The following is an 8,554-nucleotide window of genomic DNA, read 5'->3' as shown; positions in this document are numbered from 1 at the left end:
CCCCACTCCAGCAGTCTTGTCTTTCCAGGGCTGTGGGATTGATTGGAGAGATGTTTGTTTAAAACTTGAGAGTTTTTAAAAGCCTAAACGTTTAAATGGTTAGTACTTCACTGTGGGAATTAGGAGGACGTGACTGGTGTTTACTGAGTGAACCTGTTTCCTCCGTACAGTGAGTGGTCTTAAATGGTGATATTCCAAAAGTTGGAAGGCTTTCTGGAAGATGGACTGTACTGCTGTTCTCTTAAAGCTGAAGGCATAGAGTCCAGCCTTTTCGTAATTATCTTTGGAAATTAACTTTGAGAGCCTGTCCTGAATGAGAAGAGAAAACCTGAAGTCCTCAGTGCCTATTTGACCTTTGTGTTTTGCTTTTGAGTGTGTTTATTGTGAGCAGGCAGTGGCCTCTCCCTGCCAGTTTATAAGTTGCTGACCTCAAACATGGTAGGGAGGCATTGGTAGGACCAGGGTGAGGGTGTGTGTAAGCGGGAATTAAGTAGGAGAGAGGGTTACGGAACCATAGGGAGAAAAGGAGAATGTAAAAGCAAAAGGCAAAGGACAGAATAATACTTGCAGATAGGAACCTAGATGCAGACAACACTTTATAAAGTTAGCTGTCTTTATTCAGTGAAATATTTTATTCATGACTCATGCGTGTTGGGTAAATTGCTGAATATTTGAGATTACTGGCCAGCAGCAGTGCTGATAAATATTTTATGGGAACTGATTACTTAGCTGCTCTGGGAATGAAATATTCTGGGGAAGCCTTAGATCAGCTCATTTTTTCACTCGGGCACAGCAGGTCCCTGGCAGATGACTGGATCAGGTGAGGGTCAGCACCTTGGGTTTCTAATTTGTGTTTCAGGCCCAAGGAACTTCCCTGAAGGTAGGACAACTTTAAGCTGGTGCCACACTTTATGAGATTTAATGAGAACATGGCTATGGGGTTGTTTTTTTGTTGTTGGTCGTGGTGGTTTGTTTTTACGTTGTCATAAATATGTGCCATACTGTTCAAGCATTCATTCATTCATTCATTCATTCACTCATTCATGTATTTAGAAATATTGTACTTATTGAGTACCAGGCTCTAGGGATACCACAGGGATCAAAAGCCACAGTACCTGCCCTTACATAACTTCTGATTCACTCATTTTTATGGCCCCTGATCTGATGGAACCAGCATGTTGTGGAAACAGAACACTGACCTCCCTATTTATCAAACAAGCATTCATTAGACACTTACTGTTTGCACCCTTGCCAGACCTGTGGGGTTGAAAGACAGGTGACTCCAAAATTGCTGTTTCTAAATGGCTGGACAGTGTGGTGAAGAGATGGCCCTGTGCTTTCAGCTTCCAGAGTACTCGAGTGAGGGCCAGGTGCAAGGGAAGCCTCCTAGAGGAGATGTCATTGGGTAGAGGAGTGGTCTGTGTGAGGGAAGGAAGGAGTGCCTCCATGTTCCAGGCGGAGGGAAAGAACAGGAGGGAAAAAGGATCCATAGTTATTTCTAGGTGACAGAAGCAAAAGGTGTATGGTTGGCCACGGCAGGAGAGAGTAATGAGAGCTGGAAGGCCCAGTATCCAGTTTTTGGAAAGGCCTTCCTTGTGGGCCACTCTTAGGAATTTGGACTTTATTTTGCAGGCAGTGAGGAACCATCAGAGTTCAAAGCAAGCCAATGACGATCAGAATTTATAGTTTAGAAATAACAGTAGCTAACCTTTTAAAAGCCCCTTCTCTGTGTCAGTACAGAATTAGACCTTATGTATGTTATTGATTGCCTCCAGTCGTCACATCTCCCCACAAGCTAAATACAGTTACCTTCCCTTACCGGCAGCTTCAAAATTCAATATATTCTAAAAGTTAAAAGTGGTTTTTGTGGTTGTGGTTGTTGTTTTGTAAGTTGGGCCTGAAAACCCACTGGTGCTAAAACTTGGTCAGAATAGGTAAGGGTATTTGTAATCTTTACTTACCCCATGCAATGTGACTATTTTACTACAGAACTAGCAATGCATTCAGTCGAAGGTACCATCCCAGGCCCCACTTGGAGTGTTATGGAACATACAGTGTAGTCTATTGCAGCGGGTGTTTGACAGTTTAGAAAACAGAGGCACAAAAGACATTGAAGTAACTGCCCAAGGTCACATAGCTACTAAATAATAGGACTGAGATTTGAACCCAGGTGTGACTCTGAGGCTCTAGTTATTTCTGCCATGCATCCATTTTTTCCTACACATTTGGAGAAACTGAGTCCAGATAGTATCAAACAATGATTGATGACTCTGACAGCAAGTGTAAAATGCTGGGATTCTACCTTTTGCTATGATTCAATTATCCTTCCTTTCTACTGGTTTTCAGGGTTAAAAAAAAAGTTGGTTTGTACCTTTTCTCTACAACTTTTGCTTTAATGCTCAGAAAAGTAACTTTTAACTTTTAAAGTAGGGTCCAGCTGAAGTTAATTCACTTATAAAAGCTATAAGCAATGAGAACTAGCTGAGAGCATTTTGAGAGGAAAAGTGAAAAAATGTGAGGGTCAGTCTTGAATATAGTGTCCATGTTTCTAAACTCTAGGCCAGTGATTCTCAGTCAGGCGTGACTTAGCCCCCCAGGGGACATTTGCCAATATCTGGAGACATATCGGTTGTCATGATTGGAGGAGGGTACTGCTGGTTCCTGACGGGTAGAGGCCAGGGACGCTGCTCAGCATTTTATAATGCACAGGACAGTCCCTCCTACAAAGAATTGTCCAGCCCCAAATGTCAGTAGTGCCGAGGCTGAGAAACCCTGATCTGGGCTCAATGTTCCTGTTTAACTCGAGAGACTGGTTGTCAAACTTGAGCGAGCATCAGAAGCTGATAGAGGTCTTGTTAACACACAGAAGGCTGGGCCGTATCCCAGAGACTCTGATTCAGTAAGTCTGGGGTAGGGCCTAAGAGTTTGCATTTCTGCCAAGTTCCTAGCCATGCTGATGCTGGTCCTGGTACCACACTTGGAAAACCACTGCTCTACCAGAAAGGCAAGTGACTGAGCGCTGCACTTGCCTGCAGAGAACCTTTAGGAGACACAGCTGTTTACACCATGTCCCGTTTCTTGTCAGCTTCTGGGATATAGTGGAGTCGTTCACATGTACCCCCCTACTTCATAATAAACCCAAACTATACAGGACAGAGCTGAATACAGATAATCCCTCCAAAAAGTATTAAACCAGTATGGACTATCGAGCTTAATTCCATTGTAACTGGAGTCACTGGTCACGGTTTGGGCAGTGAGCGTAAGGCGCTAATCAGAAACCTTCAGGAATTACTGTACCATGAAGGGTTAATGGGTTGGGGATACTCTTGTGTGCATTCATTTCGGTTTTGTTGCAGCAATAAATGCCCCAAGCTCTTTTATTTAGGCTTCCTTCTCCCGCTAAACCTAAATTAGTATTTTTAACTTTAGTTTTAAATTGCGCGCACTTTAGAACTAAGAGTATTTGAGCATGCAAAGTGTAAGGATAAATTTGTACAGTTAAAAAAAATCTTGAGTATGACTATCTTTCTAGTCAGGAAACTGTAAAAACAAAACAGCCTCAGTAGTAAGCTGAAGAATTTGAACTGTAGCCATCATTTTCTTGACGGGGAAACAGAAAATGAGATGCCACTTTCAGAATGGAACTGAAATTGCTGTTTGAACTTCTTTCCTGTGGAATGCACCAAAAATTTAGATGTCAGTTGGCTGAAGGATAGAATTTTTAAAAGGTAAAAATTTTATTATAAAGCCTTGTAAGTAAGTTAAGGCTACAGGCCTGCTCTCTTCATTTCTGAAAAAAATAGATTTTGAAGATGAGTGTGTTCAAACTGTGGCCAAGATTGATTTCTACAAGAAACTCAATTTTGTCTGGCCTAAGTCAAACAAAGACAGAGCTCATGTGTTTTAAAATATCTTAGGATGTTGCACATAGGCTGGTGAACAATAAAGATTACAGAAAACCAACTTTTAAAACCATTTTGGTGGCATTATCTTTTTTGTTGTCGTTACACCAGCTATTTACCTTAATACATTTCTTCCCCCTTAGACATTTCTAAACATAGTAAGATGGTTTGAGGGAAAAGTTGTTTATTTACTAACTGTTCATGTGGAAACAATCTTAAATAAACAAACTTGATATGTGTTATGTTTAGGAGGAAACCTTGCATAACTGGGAGTTGGTAGTTTATACAGACAACCAGGGTGTTAACTTCTGTAGTTTTGTTGTCATGCAGTGCCTAAAAGTAGACTCTTTAATTGTGTTATAAAATAAACTGAAGAAGTGAGAAGGCAGGCAGCCTGGGAGGGAATGTCTTTATTTCTCTGTTGTTACAATCGTTTTCTTTTTATAGCATAGTTAAGAACAGATTCTAGATCCAAAATGCCCGAGTTTGAATCCCAGCCATGTGATGTTGGACACGTTCCTTATATTCTCTGTATCATAGTTTTCTCATCTGCAAAATGGAGCTAATAATAGTACGTAAGGTCATAGGGTTTTGTGAGAAATACATGAATTAATATATGTAACGTACATACCTTAGAACAGTGCCCAGACTAGAGAAAGCACTGGTGTTTTGGCTGCTATTGTTTTCATTGCCTTTTATTTTTCCATATAATTACTCAGTCTCATCAAAAGCTAAAGATGTCTCTGCTTACTGTGTGTGTGTGTTTGTGTCTGCATGTGTGAGTGTGCATATGTGTGCAAATAAAATAAATTTTTCCTGTCTGAATAGCACAATACCATTTGGGGAGTCACTTAGACCTAAGTTCTTCTAACTGTCTTTGAGTCATGACTTCTCATCATTTCCATATTCGTTCACTTACAAGTCATGTCAGTCGTTGCTTTCCCTTATAAAATCTTTGCCCTGCCCTGATAGGGGGCTCCGTGACCACCCCTAGGTTCATTGATTCACGAGGAGAACTGCCACCATATAGTGGTCCTCACAACAACGAACGGATACAAAACAAAATTGGCGAAGGGGCAGGTATGGGGTGAAGCCCTGAGGAAACCAAGCATGAGCTTACAAGAGTCCTCGCCCCGCGGCGTCCCACAGGAGGTGTTTCCCTCCTCCACCATTGTGTTCTGACCACGTGTGTGAAATATTGCTTCCCAGGAAGCTCATGGGAAACTCAGTACCCAGGGATTTTACTGGGGGTTGGTCATGCAGGCACCGTCTCTCTAGCATGTGCCAAGATCCCAGACTCCCAGAAGGAAAGCGGGTGTTCAGTGGTCTCGCAGATGTTAATCTGTGTGAATCAATTAACAAACAAACCTGTAGGAATAAGGAAGCCTTGGAACGTGGAAGTTTAAGAACAGGCTACTTCCTTACTGCCTCAAACTACTTCTTTGGGGTTAATTTAACCTTGTGTTTCAAAACTTCTAGGCTGTGGATAGTTGTAATTTTTTTTTTTAATTCAAGTTAAGAAACAGTGAATGTTGCGTAAACCCTGCATTGACTCCATCTTGTCTAGATGGCTCCTTCTCTTCAGAGGTGATGATGGTTTTTAGCCTTCTCGGGGGGCACAGAGGTCACAAAAAATCATCTTGTTGCTAAGTGAAAAGAAAACAGCAGGAATGGTTCTTCCAGTTAAAAAAAAGAACACCTCTGTACGTAGAAAAGCAGCCACCTGGCTTCTGGAGAAGTGTTATTCGCATAGGTTCTGGTGTCATGAAAATGGCCTTAGTCCCGGGATAAAAATCTTCCTGCAACCAAGTCAGCAGTCTGAGCGTCAGCATTGTCATGGACCTCTGAAGCTGTCCGCATTCCTTGACCATTGAAGGGCATGGAAATTTTACTTTTTCTCAGCTAATCTAATTCTTTATAAAAAGAGGCTGGTTTCACTCACTTTTCAGTTTGTTAATTAGTTCAATAAAAATTCTATGTTTTCTCCCATGTTATCAAATCAGAAAGACTTTCTGCAGCAGGAATGCAGAGGGCAGAGTTCAGCAGACTTGGCTGGAAGGAAACTGCTATTTATTTGATAAAAACAGTTTGCACTGATGACCCTGTCTGTTCTTTTCTCTTTCATGCTACATCTTAATGTTGTAGAAAACATCCAGGCGACCAGAATTACGCCTTTTTTTTTTTTTTTTTTTTTTTGTCTGTAGCCCCTGGAGGTCTGTCAGACTAGGAAAAAAATACCCTTTTCTGTAGGTAACAGAAATGTTTGGAGATTTACCAAGATATGAAATAGTATCAGCAGCCTTAAGAGTGACTAGAAAATCAGATTTCCTCAAACTTACTATTTGCTCAGAGTTGAAAAGAAGTCAGGCCTTGGGTTTAATTTGTAACATATGCTATACTCTGTATTCTCTTTTTAACTGATTAATTGAATAATCTCTGTATATCAGTTTACAATTTAAAAATGGTTAAATTGCTTTAATTTAGCTGTTTGGGGATGATTAGGGGGTTTTTGTTTTTGTTTTTTGGGGAAATTTAGAAAAGACCTAGTTTTAGAAATGCTGAGGTGTCAGACAAAATGGACCTTGGCCTTGTGGTTTTACAGAAACACTTGTGTACTACTAGAATCTATCTATCCAAGTGTGGGCATGATTTTCAAGGTAATTAGACTGGAAAATAACATGTACTGAATCCAAATGAATGTTCTCATGGACTTATAGGTTTAAAAATGGTATTCATCATGACTCCCACAGATGCCTCCTGGCTTGAGAGCCAGTGCTTTTCAGAAGAAAATTCATGCTTTGAATCCATCTTTGCTCCTACTGTAGTATTGCTTAAGTAGGTGAGGCTTTATAGATTTGGTGATTCCCTAAAGTATGTTTTTAATTTCCTTTTAATCAGCTCTTTGAGGGAGTTCAACAGAGGGGCTGGGAGAAATGTAAAAGATCCTGCCTGCCTATTCTGATCATCAGGCATATCTCCGAGCAGATCGAAGATTAATCTTCCCGGAATAAATGCTTCACTCTTAATGAAAACTGTGGGCTTTAGTCTGCTTCTTATGTGTCAATGTAGTGAGGTAAAGAACATACAGAATTATTATCCTTGGTGGACAGGATGAAAAAAATCTTGAACAACATTCGAGTAATAACTTCATTTATGCTTTAACCGTAATTTCTTCAGTTTGTTAGGATTCAAGTTAGCATCTATGCAAAGTGAGGATCCTGTATTTCAATTCAAAGTTAAAGTGGAGTTATTTGTTTACTAAGTAGTTTGAAATCCTTAGCACAAAAATGCCAAAGGCTAATTTTAATTTTTAAGGTCAGATTCCTCAAGGTGTACTGTGTGGAACAGATGACATTGTATCAGTTAGCTATTGCTACGTAACAAATCACCTCAAAATTCAGTGGCTTAAAACAGCAAGTATTATCAATGTTCATGAGCCTGTGGGTCACCTGGACAGCCCTGCTGATCTTAGCTAGTCTCCTTCAGATGTTTAGGGGATCGCTAGCTAAAAGCTGGTGGAGGGTGGCTTCAGCTGGCTCATGAAGAGGTGTTTAATTGTTGCCTTGTTGTTAGTGCTTACTGAGCTGAGGACCCTGCTCTTCTGCCCTTCTCAGCTTAGCTCTAAGTCTTTTCTCTGGGGGCCCCCACAAGGAGCCAAAGTCATGGTCTGCCTCTTAGGTATGTTACTTTCTCTCCTACCTACCCCTAATCAGCCTCCTCACCCAGCCGCCCAGACTGGCTCAGTGTAGTTAGGGAATTTAGTTATATCATTTTATGTTATGCTTTAAAAAAACTTAACTTTTCTCACAGCCCCATGGTCTTAACTATCTTTAATGACTGTATAAGCTTTTGAATTAATATCTCATTAACCCATTTCGTTATTTAACATTTTTCCCCAGTTTTTATTCCTTAATGAACTTTTGTGTGTATGTGTAGTTCCTTTTTCTTTTCCTATTAAATAATTTCTTCAGAATCAGTTGCCAACTCTGGAATTCCTAAATCAATTTATCATTGTTGTTGTTATTACTATTACTATTATTAGATGGGAAATGTTTTTCTCACTATGTGGAGCAAAATGCTTGCCGAAAAGTTAATTCTATTATAATTTACAGTGCTGACAAAACAGTAAGAGAACCCTAGAAATGATACTTTATTATTGTTTTCAGCTGTTTGTTTGCTATCCCTGCACAGCAACACATTTTTAAAACATTTAAATCTGAAATATTTAATGAAGAACTGCAAACCAACTTTGGCATTTCACTTATCTTGAATATAAATGGGTCATCCACCGCGTCAAACTTAGAGCGACGAATAAGGTGGTGGTAGTGTTGTGGGCACGTTGTAGTTGTGTATGTATAATGTTACAGTCTTACGTAGAGGTACCTTTTTTGTCTATCCATGGAAAATACTGCACATCTGGGTGACTCTGTGCTTCTTGAAAGGAAAGGCCAAAAGAGACTGATAGCAGAGCCCTTCACAAGCATTTTAGTAGCAGAGGGAAGTTTGAAAAACATTTATGTAGGCTCTGAAAGAAATGACACATTTCCTTTCTAAGTACCTTTTGGAAAAATAGCAGACTATTGTTTTTAAATAACAATAGAGCTTGGCAAGGCATGAACACTAAGATTTGGGTTTTAGGAGAAGACTTTTTC

At 40.1% G+C, this 8,554-nt stretch overlaps 1 protein-coding gene across 1 annotated transcript in view; it reads left to right on the top strand.

Moving 5' to 3' along the window:
- Window positions 1-8,554, top strand: part of WDFY1 (WD repeat and FYVE domain containing 1) — a 42,003-nt gene that overhangs the window by 1,326 nt on the left and 32,123 nt on the right. The window lies entirely within an intron of this gene.

This window comes from Rhinolophus hipposideros (assembly GCF_964194185.1).
Source record: "Rhinolophus hipposideros genome assembly, chromosome: 6".
In the NCBI taxonomy this organism is placed as follows: domain Eukaryota; kingdom Metazoa; phylum Chordata; class Mammalia; order Chiroptera; family Rhinolophidae; genus Rhinolophus; species Rhinolophus hipposideros.
Note: the sequence above shows the minus strand (reverse complement) of the source record. Positions and strands in the feature narration are given on the sequence as shown.